At 29.6% G+C, this 18,060-nt stretch overlaps 2 long non-coding RNA genes across 4 annotated transcripts; both read right to left on the reverse strand.

Moving 5' to 3' along the window:
• Positions 1–5,392: 5,392 nt before the first annotated feature.
• Positions 5,393–9,973, reverse strand: LOC130014594 (uncharacterized). Of its 2 annotated transcripts, XR_008790526.1 has the most exons (5): positions 8,174–9,973; positions 8,012–8,089; positions 6,168–6,240; positions 5,714–5,764; positions 5,393–5,480 (listed from the first exon to the last, which is right to left on the reverse strand). It is a non-coding gene; the product is annotated as an uncharacterized LOC130014594 (long non-coding RNA). The 2 variants fall into 2 exon arrangements; XR_007640289.2 differs by lacking the exon at positions 5,393–5,480 and having other exon boundaries at positions 5,527–5,764; positions 8,174–9,864.
• A 1,086-nt stretch (positions 9,974–11,059) lies between these two features.
• LOC126676445 (uncharacterized) lies at positions 11,060–16,195 on the reverse strand. Of its 2 annotated transcripts, XR_007640293.2 has the most exons (5): positions 15,801–16,195; positions 15,639–15,716; positions 13,795–13,867; positions 13,341–13,391; positions 11,060–13,107 (listed from the first exon to the last, which is right to left on the reverse strand). It is a non-coding gene; the product is annotated as an uncharacterized LOC126676445 (long non-coding RNA). The 2 variants fall into 2 exon arrangements; XR_007640292.2 differs by lacking the exon at positions 11,060–13,107 and having other exon boundaries at positions 13,154–13,391; positions 15,801–16,186.
• Between the last annotated feature and the right edge of the window lie 1,865 nt (positions 16,196–18,060).

Consider the following 18,060-nt stretch of genomic DNA (forward strand, 5'->3'; position numbering starts at 1 on the left):
CCATGAGGAAGAGTAGTGCTCCTCCGAAAAAGAAAAAAAAAATATTTTTTATTAAAAAATTATCGGTTTTGGTGACGGATTCGTAAATTGAATGAGTACAACGATGGGTCAGAAGATCTTTAATTAAAAAATTTAAAAATGACTAATTTTTAGGATTTATTTGAATAGTTTTAAAGTTAAAGGATTTGTTTGTATTTTTATAAATACAAAAAAGTATAATATAATTCTTCTATTTAATTTTTTTTAATATTTGCATCCTTTAATTAATTAAATTGTCAAAAAATAAATTTTGGGGTACAGATAAAAAAAATCAAAAAAAAGGTACAAATGAATTTTTTCCTAAATCAGGGTATAAATAAAAAAATGTTACAAGATGGGTGTTTTTAAGTAATTAGGTCATTCAATATTGAACATTTTTTTGGCTAAATGGCAAACATTCAAATTTACCTTCTCTCCGGCTGACTCAAAGCTTAATCGGGAATCCAAATAAAGGCCCAACTTGTTTGTTGACACGTGAGGGGAAATAGGAGTCTGAGATGGCAGGATTTACCACTAGAGCCCTATGGTAGTGATGGTTGGTCCCACTACTCCTTCGAGCGCCGTTATAAATAAATTTTTGGGCTTTTTACTCAAATAACCAACATTTAAGTTTGATTTACTTTTATACTGACTCATGTTTGGCATTTTAAAACTACCATACAAAAAAATTATTACTTTTATACCACTCATATAATTAGAACTCTAATAATACAAACCCTAATAATTATAATTATTTTCTCTCTCTTCATAATTCTCTCTTCTTTCTCTCTAAACTCACCTTTCACACATTCCGCCTTCGCCTTCGCCGTTTCGCCATTCCGCCTCTGTCCTCTCGCCTTCGTCTCGCCTCCATCTTTTTTTTATCTTTTTGATTTTAGATCTGAATTTTTTTGTTTTTTTTATCATTTTCAGATCTGAATTTTTGTTTGTTTTTTTACCGTTTTTTCACCATTAAACATGTATAAAGAGTATTTTTAAAGAATCTAATACTCATTTCATGTTATGTAGAATAATTTTGTGGTTTTATTGAATAAAATTCTGTTATTTCTGCATTTTTCTTGTGTTTTGTTGTATTTCTGCGTTTTTTTTATTCTGCAGAACGATTTGTTGACGATGATTGATTGCTAAATTATTTTAATGTAACAATGTTGTTGATTTTATGTTGACTTTATGTTGATATTATATTGATATCAACTGATTTTTTTATTTTAACATGACAAATAAGATAATATTGTATGTGAAATAAATTAAAAAATAAATAAATTGAGACTAGATAATGATATGGTAGTATCGGAAAATAAGACAAATAATAATGTTAAATTATTATAATGTTATAGTGTTGATATTGTGTTGATTTTCGGTTGATATTTTGTTGATTTTAGTATTGAAGAAAATAATGATGTTAAATTATTGTAATGTTACAATGTTGATTTTATGTTGATATGTGTTGATATTATGTTGAAATTTAGTTGATTTTAACACTAACGAAAAAGAACACATTATATGTAAAATAAAAATGAAAAAATTGAAATTAAATTGAAATAATGTTTAAAATATAAAAATTAGTATAAAAAACGATTAAATTTTTTAAATTAGTTAGTTTATTACATATGTTGGTTTTGTGTTGATTTTGTGTTGATATTAAAACTGACGAAAAACATCAACAGTAAAAAAAAGTCAAAATTCAAAATTTAAATATGTGATAAATATTAAGTGTAGGATAATATCGGTGAAAAAAAATTAAAAATGATGAAAAAAAATGTTGAAAAATGAGTTTTAATATAAAAAATAAAGTTTTTTCAAAAAGTAGTATAAAAGAAAAGAAAGTTGGTATGAAATGTAAAGATTTAAAAGAGGTGGTATAAAAGTAAATGTTGGAAAAAAAATAGTATTTCACATAAAAAGCCCTAAATTTTTTTGGAGAAGAATCATGATAATATTTACATTGAGTGATTTGAGATCTTATTTTAAAAAAAAAAATTAATTAGGGGTACAATTGATATTTTTTGCATCATACAAATCATTTAATTTTAACTGTAAGTTATTTTTCACCAATATTGAAAAACAAAAATAAAATGAAATAAATATCACATGAATAAGGACTATGCAAATTGTCCAGCATAAATGAAATGAAATAAATGAGAGAATATTTCCACACGCAAGCAAGCTTCCCTGCTACAAAATATTTTCAATCAGCTCGACCATGAAATCATCAACTTCTTTCGAAAAAGGATAGATATAGGAAAGACGCCTTAATTTAAATTATCGGTATTGCACCAATGACAATTTAGGTCTTATGGGGATATTGGTGTTAATGTTTATCCTAAAATCAGATTGTGATTTTCAAAATTTAACACATTTTATAAAATTAATGCACAAAAATCTATTACGGTGTTATTTTATTAATGTAAAACATAGCAAAATTAGATATTCTAATTTTGACTCCACATTTGATTAGTGAATTGAAATGTTAAAATTAGAGAATATCTTTTCAATAATGGTCGCTCATTTTCCTTCAGAAACAATTAAAATCACCTCTGTTCCTAATCAATTTAGACTAGCTAGTCGATCTCTAGTAAAGCCGTTTCATTTCTTCACGAATAAATTTTTCATGCCTATGGATTCAATCACTCGAACTTGTGTATTTAAAATAAGGGATTATGAGTTTGGAAAATTTAACTTACTGAAATGTCAAATGAAGGAATTGCAAATAATTATAAGTGTATTGAAATCCCTATGTAGCTACCTTAGAGGGGGGTGAATAAGGTGTAGCGGGTAAATAAAATTTAGGAGGGGTTCAAGAGAAGAGAAATTGATACAAGCAATTTAGAGTGGTTCGGATCACAACACGATCCTACTCCACTACTTAATTAAGGATTGAGATTTTAGAATTCACTAATTAGGATTGTGCTTTAAAGCTAAACACAAACTTTACAAAGAGATTTTTAAGAGATAATTCAAACTCACAATGTACTTTTCTAAGGCTAATCACAAATCTACAATACTAATGATTGAATCACAATGATTAATCAATTAACAAAGAGAATAAGCAATCAATAAATAATGCACAATAAATTTAGAGAGAATAAATTGATTGTTTGAGTATGTCTGTTGTTGCTGGAGTGTCTAACCTCATAAATGAGGTAGACAAGGGGTATTTATAACCCCAACAACAAACCCTTGAATCTTCTAGAAGAGAACTCAAGATTGTGTTGAAAGTCTGTCTGTCGCGCCCGAGATATTTGAATGTCAGAAATTCAGCCAATGGTTGAAGGTCATTTGTCAAGCAACTGATGGGAGGCTCTGATATAGCCGTTGGACCTTCAACGGTCATATGCATCGCGCCCGTGATGTGCTTTGTCGCGCCCGAGATCAAAGGATCTCGCCCGTGATGCTTGAGGCATCTCGGGCGCGAAAAGCTACTGGAACCTAGTCTAAATGTCGTTTTTTCGATTCTCGCTAGAAAGCTCCGATTCGACCCGGGATGGTTTCTATATGTTCATACACACTAATAAACATAATTAGACTCTTTAAATTGATTGTCAAACTCAAAATTAGGGTTCAAATGGGACTTGGTCCAACATGTATCTATAATGTTATTGTCCATTTATTTTCCAAAATAACAGAATTTTTATCTAAAAATATGATAAATTTCTTTTCTTTTCTAAATGCTCATGACATGAAGTATGTTTCAAATTCGAAATATACCTCCTGTCACCGACAATTAGAAGAGAAATGAGATTTTTTGTTACTTTAAAAAATAAATGTACAAGAACATTATAAACACACTTATAATCATTTGCAATCCTTTCATTTGATATTTAAGTAAGTTCGAATTTCCAAATTCGTAATCCATTATTTTGTATACACAGATTCGAGTGATCGAATCCATCGGTATAAAAAATTTGTTCGTGGAGAAACAAAGCGACTTTGATTAGGAATCAAATATCTAGTCTAAATTGATTAGGAACATATGTGATTTTAATCGTTTTTAAGAGAAAATGAGCGACCATAATTTGAAGAATATTCTCTAATTTTAACTTCTCTATTCACTTATCAAATGTGGAGTCAAGATTAGAGAATCCAATTTTGTCATGTTCTACATTAATAAAATTACACTGCAATAGACTCTTGTGCGTTAATTTTACAAAGTGTTTGATTTTAAAAATCACAATTAAATTTAGGATAAATATTAACTCCAATAACCTCATGATACCTGAATTGCCATTGGAGCCTACCGATGATGTAAATTAAAGCGTCTTTCACTATCGGTCTTTTTCCTTTTCTATAAGAAGTTGATGGTTTCAATGTTGAAATATTTCGAGAATCGATAACCGACAAACAACGCCTGCATGTAAAAGTCCAAACCATAATGAGCATTGAAACAAAATTCAGAATTCTTCTAAGAATTAGCTTTATTTTAGTATTAAATAAAATAAGGATAAAGTACAACCAATTTATTTACCTACACTTGGTAGCAAAAACAAATGAGATAATATAGCTCAGATGAGCTTAGAAAAAATCTTATCAACTAAAAGCAAAGCCTAATTAACCACAAATTCTAGCAAATACTTGCAAATCTAGTTCGAGATTTTGAACTCTTTTTTGAAAAATCCAACAAATAATTGGAACTGAAGAGCAGAACCTAACTACTCGGGTGGCAAGAAAACGAATTTGAGTTCAAATGTTTACTTAATTAATCACAAATCCTAGCAAACCAGCTATGCATGAGACAAAACACCAGATGAGATCTAAACATAATATCTAACTCTCAGTTTTTCAAGAAGAGAATATAGACTGACCTTCAGGAGAATAATAGCAGAAATCGGTTTTGAAGTTAATACCGAGTTGAAAATAATACAATGTAGGTAGAGATGTACTCATCGGACCAGATATTATAAGTCACCGGAGATTTCTTACTCTTTCTTTTCTTTTCCTTTCTTTTGTATTTGAGAGAGTCAAAAAAAAAAAAAAAAAAATTGTCATAAATGTAAATGTCACCAACCTCTGTTAGTGGAAATTACTTGCAAAATTGTTGTTTGAAGGAGAAAATAGTAATGATTCTTCATGTCTATAATATTTATTGTCTTTATTAAAACTACGAGTTAAATATAAAAATAAAAATATATTTTGAACAATTTAATGAAAATATATAGTAAACCTAAACATTTAGGCGGGGCGGGCCGCCCACTTGTGAATGGTTATATCATTTTTCTTTGATTATCATTAGTTAAAAAACATATCATTAAAATTTTTGTGAGTTCAATTTTACAAATAAATTAAAAAAATTGACAAAATATAAAACAAATTTATAAAAAAAAATATAGGCTGAAAATATATGTCACGACCCAATTTCATGGATCGCGACCGGCGCTAGGGTATGGGTATGGTTGTACCAAAACCCGTAGCAAGCCTTGCGGAAAACCACCAATCAAATAAACCTGCAGAAAATCCAATGCTCGGGGCAACCGAGACTCCAACTTAAACTAACAGTTTAAATATAAGTACTTCCATTAAATAAATATAACCAGAGTTAAACAATATTAATGCCAAAGCATAAAAGAAAGCCAGTCAGACAAATCCGACAAACAGACTAGAATAATATAGACTTCTAATTTACTACTGCGGTCTAAGAATAAAAGTAGTTTGACAATTTATTAAAAAGAAAATAAACCTCCGAGGAATAAAGATTCGGAGATCTGCAGACTCGCTCAAAATAATAAACCTGGAAAATTTGGGAAAACAACGGGGTCAGATATACTGAGATGAGTTCGCAATACTATTTACATTTATTAAGTTTAAAACCCTTAAATCAAAACATTTTTATACTAATATAATATGATTATGGAAAACAGTATTGAAATGATCCCAGCGTAAGTATGACATAGCATACCGATAAACCCAGAGTGGACGGGAACAAATCCTCGTCATATAAATATACCAGCGTAAGCAAGACTTTAGTCTGCCGTTTCCCAGAGTACTTACCGGTGCACACAGTCTCGATACAAGCCTATCGAGTAGCTCGTTTCAATCCAGATCCATAATCCGTAAAAACAGTTCACAAACATTTATAATATTAAAATACGATGCGGTACTTAATAAAGCGGTAAATAGCACTACAAACTCACTGCTTGCTTATCCACGTGATCTTGGCAAACAGCTAACCCTGCGTAGACTCCGAAGCACGAGCAGTCGACGGGTCTAAAATAATAAATAGGTTAAAATCCGTACGACCCCTAACTCTAAGATCACTAGACACCACGTAGGACTAGCACAATTAAATAACCAGATAAATCAAAGAGAAACACAATTCTCAATAAATTGTAATGCCGTAATTAATTCAAGACTATTGAGTTCTCACTTAAATCCAATCCGAAAATATTATTAAAATAATATTTAATTGATAAATAAAATCAATTCCTCAAATAGTGGGTTAGCCGAGTTTTTTCAAAAACTACCACGCTAAACCCACATGTCGGTGACCCAAGTCCAAACCGACCCAACTAATATTCCAGAGTTTATAAACCACAGTTTATAATTAATATTAAATAAAATATTAATTAATATCAAAATAGAACTCAATAGCTTGAAACTCAAGTAATTAAATATTACCGGCAATTATCTCAATTAATTAAATAACAAACAAAGCTAAAATATAAATTTAATCTCAAAGGCATTCTAGGCTAAAAATATAAATTTAACAATTAAATAATAATTAATAACAATTATTAATTTAATTTTTAAATATTCAAATATTATTTTTAGGCCTTAAAAATAATATAATTAATTTGACAAACTTTTAAATAAAATAAATATATTTATAGTCAACTATAAACCATAGTTTATAATTATAAACAACTTTAAAAAAAATCAAATTTAAAACGGAACTCAATAACTTATTATTCAAGTAACCAAAAGTAATAATTAATTTACTTGATTAAAATAAATTAAGAAAAACATTTAAAATCTAAAACGTCAAATTGACACGTCCAGTCAATAATTCCAGAATTTAATAATTACCCGAGTAATTATAAATCATATATTAATAATATAATTATCGATCTACGAAAATAATAATCGAAATAAATTAGATAATAAATAAATCTAATATTATTCTTAAATTTAAAATGCTATTGCCAAAGTAATTTATAAATAATAATATTATCAATTTATTATAAACAATAAATAATAATATTATCAAAATAATCAAATAACAAAAATATTATGTTATCAAATTGCCAATTTAAAAATCGAAACTAAATTCGTAAATTAAAATCGAAATTAATTATCATTAGATAAAATATGAATAACTAGAAATAAATTTGAAGGGTTCAATTTATAAACTTAAAATAAAAGAGTGATTAAACTAGCAATTTATCCATCACTTTCATTTAAAGAACAAACTCAAACTTGCCATGCACAGAACCCCGCAAACCAAAACTCAGTCAATAATGAATAATAGTTTAGTCTCATTAACTAAGAAAAGCCCAAGTCATAATTAGCAAGAACCCAATCAATAATTCAATAACCTATCTAAACTTTTAACCACCTTCTTCAATACCAAGAACACCTGCCAACACTTTCAATCTTAAACAAACCATCAACATAGAAATAGAAGGGAAAACATGGACAACAATTTAATTAGCATTCCGTAACCATCATCCTAACCCAATAATCACTCAAATCACTTAATCAGTTTTTGAAATATTAAACAGTAACAATCAACCGAACTCATCACAAGAACAAAACCAAAATCGATAATCAAGGAACATTGATATGAACTCCCAAATCAACAAAGCAATCTCAATTCTCAATTCAACAAGTAACAATATGACCAAATCAACCTTTTGTAATGAATAACAAACCATTGGTAGATTTCAAGAAGACAACAGATCACAACATTCAAAACAAAACCAAATTAGAACGCAAATACGATGAAACGGCGGTGACTATAGCGGAATGATTCACGTACCGTTTGGCAAAAACGAAGTTGAGAATCATAGAGGCGTGAGTCTACTTCAACTAGGACGAAACGGATCCAAATATAACGCTATAGCGAAAGAGTATGATTAAGAACACGGAAGTATCGATTTTGCACATAAACTGAAACAGAGTAAAAGAGATGAATCCTTACCGGGATTTCAGAGGAATATGAGGGTGAATTTTCAGAGAACTTGATGGAGAATGACGGCTAGGGTTTTGTGAAAGTGTGAGGAATGATTGTTTGTTTAAAATGGGCCACAAATAGAAATTTAAATAGGATTTAAAGAAATTAAATATTTAAGAATTAAAGAGAAGAAAACTTGCTGATGTTCTAAATTTGGTAGACCTGTGCATGGATGAAAGAACAAATGGGCTAGAATTTGGCCAAATAGGAATTAAATGGGCCACAAATAAAACATGGTGGGCATGGATGTTAAAGGCATATTTATTTTTCTTTTTCTTTGAATAATAAAAAAAATACACGGTTAACTTATTTAATTTAATAATACCAACCAAACTCGAATCAAACACGAATCGAAACGCAATCGAATTAACGAACGACTCAAATAAAATTAAATAAAAATATTTAATAATAATAATGAAAAATACGGGATATTACATTCTCCCCAACTTACTAAAAATTCGTCCTCGAATTTATCAAAAAGCCCAGTAATAAAAACTCAATTACCAATACGTAAAACTCACACATAACTCAAAATACGAAGAACGTATCCTCGACGGAACGAAAGAGATATACGTACCACAATTTGTGATATCTAAGATTACTCACGACCGAGGGACAACTCTACGGATAACAAAATAAAAATTGTTTAATTCAGTCTAAGCAAAACATCACCGCAATCTCAAAAGTTTAAGCAAACTCCTACCCAAGGGTAATCTTACCATAATTTCAACTGAGGATAGCTAAGAAAAACGACACATCATCTAACCGAAACACGCTGAAAATTTTACGACTTCGAATTTACAACTGATCTGAAAACCCGAAAGACCACCATACGCAAACGCGGAAAACTCTAAGATCAACAATTTGGTACTTCAAACGGCTCCTCAAACACCACGTGTGAACGAATTAAACATTGATTTCTCAAACCTAAAATTCAAATCAAAAACTTATTAAGCCAAACCCCAATACTACAAACCGAAAACCTACAAGCACTCTCTACGGAAAATAATCTTACATCACTTAGCGTCTACGCACTATGAACTTATAATGGTCATAGTATCAATTACTTCAAATGAGAAAGCTTAACAACAATTCAAAATATCGTTCAGATCAAATGTGCCGTTACAAAATAATGGATGAAAACTAACGCCATTAGTATCGTCTCGGTTCAACCAACTAAGATCTCCTCGACAATACTATCAACTTCAAGAACTAAGACGTAAGAAAACACACCAATTTTTTAAGGAATACATAACTTATACTTCTGACAACAATATTATTCATCCTTGACATTTATTTCTATATCACCAAAACCTCGAATCCTACTGAAGATCATTAAGATCTAATCGCACTCAATTTGATTATTGGTTATGCTTAAAACAAAACTTCTCCAGAAAAATATTTTACGTAAACACAAATATATACTAGCGCTATCCACCTTTAATTTGAAATCACTAGCACCTCAAATTAAATTTTCACTTTTATCTAAATAATTAACCCGTTGAAAAATTATTTTGTTTGTAAACGCATCAACATGATAAAATACTCTCAATTTGAAATCATAACTGAACCTTACTTTCACAATAATTTTTATGATTTTATAAAATCCATTTAAAACAATTTGAAATCCGCTTTTAAATCTAAACTGGCAAAGTTGCATCGCTTCTCAAAAGTTAAAATTTTACAAATAAGAGTTCCTTTATTCACAATAAATTTTCATTTCGGTATCAAAACTTTTTAAACAGATATTAAATCTGTAAAAACAAAATTGCTTTTAGTTCTTTAAAAAAAACACACACAGAGCATAACCAATGTTCTTCAAAACAAAACTCCTCAAACCATATACTCTAAGCTGACACAACTCTTTAATCCGAACTCAATATTTTTCCGCACCTACCACAACTAAACCTTGAGTGCAACTTATAACCATAGCTCCTATTTACCAAACACTGATACTCCAATCAATATAGAATAAATCCTTACAATGCCATTTTTCTTAAATCACTACCGTCGTCACAGAGTATTTGTCTAGTTTCCTACCAAATAAAAATTTCAAAACCGTTTGAAATTTAATAACCTTTTAAACACTATTTTCACAATATAACTCGCGAGTTTTAAACAAAACATTTGAAAAATTCCACTGATAAAATTTATTTTACATAATTGTGCGCCAGGGTGATGACAGCTCTCATCCCCAAAGAGTTGCATTCGACCCTAATAATTTAATGTCGTGATGAATGTTCTAAATGCATGTATCAATTATTTATTTCTCTTTTAATTAGTGATCATGCTCAATGCTCAATGCAGTTTTCTATTCGTGGCATTCCAAAATGCATGTTCATGACATGTCTGGGCACAATTATGTGATAAAAACATTTCAATTCTCTTTAACCATTTAACATTTGAAATCAATTTTTTTTTCTTCGAAACATTCTCTAGACATTACACTCTGTGAGACGTACACTCGTCCATTTTGACATATTTGCCCATCTCCATTATCCTAGTCCACCAATTTGAATTGTCAAAACAAAATAACCTAAAATCAACAACGAAACCAAAATTTACCTAACAACGAATTTCTCTTTAAATAAATTTTGAAAAATTCCAAAGGCATCAAAGCAACACGACCGCCTTCGCAGCTTTAATATCAGTTTTGATATTTCACCGATCTATCTAAAAAAAACACTATTGCATTACTACACTGATCAACCCCGATTCACAATATGCCATATCTAATATTAGAATGCTAACAGCCGAAACTTCGACAATACAATTTATCATAAATGAGCCTAACATAAAACGCATAACGCTCGAAAAATCACGCACGAGGAAAATACTCACGAGAAAAATTATTCCACCGGTGCTGAGTAATATAATTAATTCGCCTTCCTCCGACCAGGACAGTTTCGGGATTCGAATCTGCGAACAGCTCTTGAGAATCGCTCCTCAAATTTATTGATAAGAAAATCAATCACTTCGATTTCCAGGGTCAAACGCTAGATCCGGCTAAAACAATTATAACATCAAAACTAATCGCATGATAAAAGAAAACGAAGGTTCGAATCGCACATCGACACCAATGCCAAAATTAAGCCAAAGGAAACTAGCTAGGAATACTCTCACGTGTTACTCCACACAATGAGGTCAACGAGGACAAAAACTGATATGGCTTAACTTAATCAAGCACGAGATACAATAATAATAACATAGTAATATAGATCAAGAATTAATCACACAACCGAAAAGCACTAAAGCATCTTGCAGTAAAACAACTACTCATTAGGGTAGATAACCAAAATAATTTCAAAAGGTTAAGCACACAACATCTTATATGATCCACGAATTCCTACCGACATGGCAGTAATCTTAAATAGCCCAACAACAATTAAAATATTATATCGTGTAATAATATGTTCAAAACGTCAACTCAGAATAAAACGAATTGTGATACTGATCAAAAGTACGCATTAAAACCAATTTCGAAAGATAGTATTTACAAAATAGGTTTCAAGTTTATGTCGAGCCCCACAGTGTTAAAATTCATTTTCCAGAAAACCTCTTTTATAAAACATTAGATATAATTGTTCCCAAACGCCCCAAATTAAAATCGTCGAGTTAGCCGAGTGACTACCACTTCCAAGTTCAACTCCCAATTTGGGTGACTCAAGTCAAACCCGCAATTACCATGTGTAAAATGTATACAGAACATTTTCAAATTCGGAAAAACGCATTTCAAAACAAATCTCAATATTATCAAAAAGTAAGAAGCTCGACGTCACCCAAATGACAACATCAACACATCACCCAAGTGAGAAAATAATTTTTCTTTAACAATCTTTTTGAAAACCCATACTTCGGTCGATACTAGCAAATCGAGCATAAGACTAACAACACCTAAGTGTTGACAAACCAAAATATGATAAAATTACAAAAGTAACACTAAATTGCCAAAACTATAACACCTTTCAAAATAACTTTTATTTCCAAACAATCATTTGAAAATACCTAGCTAGACGTAACATTTTAATTTTTAAAATACTAGAATTTCATTTTATTTCAAATGAACAACCCTTTTTAAATCCTAAGTCAAATGTAAAACTTTGAAATAAACAGATTTCATTTTACTGGCAAGATACTGAAAAAAATATTTTAGGGTGTCGTGTCCAGACTACCCATTTGACTTTTTGTGTCAAACACCAGTTAGGCCAAAAATAATTTTCTTAAGAAATTTAAAACTGATACGTTGTCAGCAATGTAATCCACAAAACGTGATAATAAAAACAAATCAGTCAAAAATCATTTAAACCCGAACCAATGTCAAAGACTGATAAGTTATGAATTTTTTTTGAAATCAAAGCTCACGGATAGAGTCAGAAATACTAACAAATAATTTAGAGTAAACAACATCATTATGGGCATACAGCCAAAATATATCAACCAAGTGAAAAGAAACATCATCAAGGTAAGGACAACAATATCATGCTCAAGCATGAATTAAAGCAAACTATCAATATAAGACTTCCCGAGAAATCCAATGCAATTAAAATCACCCAAGTGAAAGAGCATCAACAACAAAATATTAGCATCAAATCAAGACATAAAATGACCTACTCGACACAATCCTATCGGTGTAGGCAGAAAGTTTTAAAATCAAAAGATGACGTTTTAAAGACAAGACATGAATCCTAATTCCGCAGTAGATCCTATGACACTACAATAACACTTAGCATGCCCTTAAGCGATAACACATAACATGCAAAATTTGGCCTTAGTTCGAAACCAGGCTCTGATACCAACTTTGTCACGACCCAATTTCATGGATCGCGACCGGCGCTAGGGTATGGGTATGGTTGTACCAAAACCCGTAGCAAGCCTTGCGGAAAACCACCAATCAAATAAACCTGCAGAAAATCCAATGCTCGGGGCAACCGAGACTCCAACTTAAACTAACAGTTTAAATATAAGTACTTCCATTAAATAAATATAACCAGAGTTAAACAATATTAATGCCAAAGCATAAAAGAAAGCCAGTCAGACAAATCCGACAAACAGACTAGAATAATATAGACTTCTAATTTACTACTGCGGTCTAAGAATAAAAGTAGTTTGACAATTTATTAAAAAGAAAATAAACCTCCGAGGAATAAAGATTCGGAGATCTGCAGACTCGCTCAAAATAATAAACCTGGAAAATTTGGGAAAACAACGGGGTCAGATATACTGAGATGAGTTCGCAATACTATTTACATTTATTAAGTTTAAAACCCTTAAATCAAAACATTTTTATACTAATATAATATGATTATGGAAAACAGTATTGAAATGATCCCAGCGTAAGTATGACATAGCATACCGATAAACCCAGAGTGGACGGGAACAAATCCTCGTCATATAAATATACCAGCGTAAGCAAGACTTTAGTCTGCCGTTTCCCAGAGTACTTACCGGTGCACACAGTCTCGATACAAGCCTATCGAGTAGCTCGTTTCAATCCAGATCCATAATCCGTAAAAACAGTTCACAAACATTTATAATATTAAAATACGATGCGGTACTTAATAAAGCGGTAAATAGCACTACAAACTCACTGCTTGCTTATCCACGTGATCTTGGCAAACAGCTAACCCTGCGTAGACTCCGAAGCACGAGCAGTCGACGGGTCTAAAATAATAAATAGGTTAAAATCCGTACGACCCCTAACTCTAAGATCACTAGACACCACGTAGGACTAGCACAATTAAATAACCAGATAAATCAAAGAGAAACACAATTCTCAATAAATTGTAATGCCGTAATTAATTCAAGACTATTGAGTTCTCACTTAAATCCAATCCGAAAATATTATTAAAATAATATTTAATTGATAAATAAAATCAATTCCTCAAATAGTGGGTTAGCCGAGTTTTTTCAAAAACTACCACGCTAAACCCACATGTCGGTGACCCAAGTCCAAACCGACCCAACTAATATTCCAGAGTTTATAAACCACAGTTTATAATTAATATTAAATAAAATATTAATTAATATCAAAATAGAACTCAATAGCTTGAAACTCAAGTAATTAAATATTACCGGCAATTATCTCAATTAATTAAATAACAAACAAAGCTAAAATATAAATTTAATCTCAAAGGCATTCTAGGCTAAAAATATAAATTTAACAATTAAATAATAATTAATAACAATTATTAATTTAATTTTTAAATATTCAAATATTATTTTTAGGCCTTAAAAATAATATAATTAATTTGACAAACTTTTAAATAAAATAAATATATTTATAGTCAACTATAAACCATAGTTTATAATTATAAACAACTTTAAAAAAAATCAAATTTAAAACGGAACTCAATAACTTATTATTCAAGTAACCAAAAGTAATAATTAATTTACTTGATTAAAATAAATTAAGAAAAACATTTAAAATCTAAAACGTCAAATTGACACGTCCAGTCAATAATTCCAGAATTTAATAATTACCCGAGTAATTATAAATCATATATTAATAATATAATTATCGATCTACGAAAATAATAATCGAAATAAATTAGATAATAAATAAATCTAATATTATTCTTAAATTTAAAATGCTATTGCCAAAGTAATTTATAAATAATAATATTATCAATTTATTATAAACAATAAATAATAATATTATCAAAATAATCAAATAACAAAAATATTATGTTATCAAATTGCCAATTTAAAAATCGAAACTAAATTCGTAAATTAAAATCGAAATTAATTATCATTAGATAAAATATGAATAACTAGAAATAAATTTGAAGGGTTCAATTTATAAACTTAAAATAAAAGAGTGATTAAACTAGCAATTTATCCATCACTTTCATTTAAAGAACAAACTCAAACTTGCCATGCACAGAACCCCGCAAACCAAAACTCAGTCAATAATGAATAATAGTTTAGTCTCATTAACTAAGAAAAGCCCAAGTCATAATTAGCAAGAACCCAATCAATAATTCAATAACCTATCTAAACTTTTAACCACCTTCTTCAATACCAAGAACACCTGCCAACACTTTCAATCTTAAACAAACCATCAACATAGAAATAGAAGGGAAAACATGGACAACAATTTAATTAGCATTCCGTAACCATCATCCTAACCCAATAATCACTCAAATCACTTAATCAGTTTTTGAAATATTAAACAGTAACAATCAACCGAACTCATCACAAGAACAAAACCAAAATCGATAATCAAGGAACATTGATATGAACTCCCAAATCAACAAAGCAATCTCAATTCTCAATTCAACAAGTAACAATATGACCAAATCAACCTTTTGTAATGAATAACAAACCATTGGTAGATTTCAAGAAGACAACAGATCACAACATTCAAAACAAAACCAAATTAGAACGCAAATACGATGAAACGGCGGTGACTATAGCGGAATGATTCACGTACCGTTTGGCAAAAACGAAGTTGAGAATCATAGAGGCGTGAGTCTACTTCAACTAGGACGAAACGGATCCAAATATAACGCTATAGCGAAAGAGTATGATTAAGAACACGGAAGTATCGATTTTGCACATAAACTGAAACAGAGTAAAAGAGATGAATCCTTACCGGGATTTCAGAGGAATATGAGGGTGAATTTTCAGAGAACTTGATGGAGAATGACGGCTAGGGTTTTGTGAAAGTGTGAGGAATGATTGTTTGTTTAAAATGGGCCACAAATAGAAATTTAAATAGGATTTAAAGAAATTAAATATTTAAGAATTAAAGAGAAGAAAACTTGCTGATGTTCTAAATTTGGTAGACCTGTGCATGGATGAAAGAACAAATGGGCTAGAATTTGGCCAAATAGGAATTAAATGGGCCACAAATAAAACATGGTGGGCATGGATGTTAAAGGCATATTTATTTTTCTTTTTCTTTGAATAATAAAAAAAATACACGGTTAACTTATTTAATTTAATAATACCAACCAAACTCGAATCAAACACGAATCGAAACGCAATCGAATTAACGAACGACTCAAATAAAATTAAATAAAAATATTTAATAATAATAATGAAAAATACGGGATATTACAATATAGTTTTCATGATTATTATTAATTAAAAACAGTAAAACACGTCCACCATATAATAGAGGACATAGTTTACTTTTTTAAAATCCTTCAATCCAGTTCTTACGGTAAAAAACTTGGATACAAGATCCTGTTTCTATAGCATGTTGAATGGATAAAGGTTAAAATCTATGGAATATGTTCCATAAGCAGCTGTTAAATAAACTAGATTGTTATCTTTAACATAAGAACAATAATTATGACAATCATATGATGATGAGTTACCAAAAGGTCTAGAAATTGAAAACTAAAAAAAAAAGCTAAAATGTCGTAAACTTCTAAATTGGGACGTTTAAAGGAAGTTACGAATAAAAATACAACATAGTGAGTTGAGGGGGAACATTGTAAATGAGAAAATGTGTGTTTATAGGCGGGGCGGGCCGCCCACCTTTGAATGATTATATCATTTTTCTATGATTATCATTAATTAAAAAACACATTATAAAAAAAAATTGAGTTAAATTTTACAAATAAATTCGACAAAATATAAACAAATATATATAAAAAAATATTATAGGCTGAATATATAATTTTTTTTATGATTATCATAATCTAAAAACAGTAAAAGACGTCTAGTATAAGATAGGGAAATTGATTTACTATTTAAAATTCTTCACTCTAACTCTTACTTTAAAAAATAAATGTAAAAGAACATTATAAACACACTTATAATCATTTGCAATCCCTTCATTTGTTATTTAACTAAATTTAATTTTTCTAAACTCTTTATCTATTATTTGGTATACACAGATTCGAGTGATCGAATCTATTGGTATAAAAAATTTATTCGTGGAAAAACAAAACGACTTTAATTAGGGATCAAATAGCTAGTTCAAATTAATTAGAAACAAGGTGGTTTAAATTGTTTTTAGGTGAAATTAAGCGACCATTATCTGAAGAATGTTCTCTAATTTGAACTTCTAAATCCACTATTCAAATGTGGAGTCAAAATTAGAGTATCCATTTTTGTCATGTTCTATATTAATAAAATTAAATCGCAATGTGTTAATTTTATAAAATGTGTTTGATTTTAAAAAACACAATTAAATTTAGGATACATATTAACAACATAATGAGCTGGGAGGACATCGTAAGTGAAAAAATGTGTGTAAACCTTAAAAAATGACCGTTCTAGGTAGGGCGGGCCGCCCACCTTTGAATGATTATATCATTTGTTTATAATTTTCATTAATTAAAAAATACATCATTAATATTTTTGTGAGTTAAATTTTACAAATAAATTAAAAAATTCGACAAAATATAAACAAATATATATATAAAAAAATATTATAGGCTGAATATATAATTTTTTTATGATTATCATTAACTAAAAACAGTATAAAACGTCCACCATAAAATAGGAAAATTGATTTACTATTTTAAAATTCTTTAATCTAGTTCTTTTTTTAAAAAATAAATGTAAAATAATATTATAAATACACTTATAATCATTTGCGATCCCTTCATTTGATATTTAAGTAATTTCAATTTTTCAAACTCTTAATCTATTATTTTGCATACACATATTCGAGTGGTCGAATCCATTGGTATAAAAAATTTGTTCGAGGAGAAACATAACGACTTGATTAGGGATCAAATAACTAGTATAAATTGGTTAAAAATATAGGTGGCTTTGATTGTTTTTAAGGGAAAATGAGCGACCATTATATGAAGAATATTCTCAAATTTGAACTTTTCAATCCACTAATCAAATGTGGAGTTAAAGTAGAGTATACAATTTTGTCATGTTCTACA

This window comes from Mercurialis annua, linkage group LG4 (assembly GCF_937616625.2).
Source record: "Mercurialis annua linkage group LG4, ddMerAnnu1.2, whole genome shotgun sequence".
In the NCBI taxonomy this organism is placed as follows: Eukaryota; Viridiplantae; Streptophyta; class Magnoliopsida; order Malpighiales; family Euphorbiaceae; genus Mercurialis; species Mercurialis annua.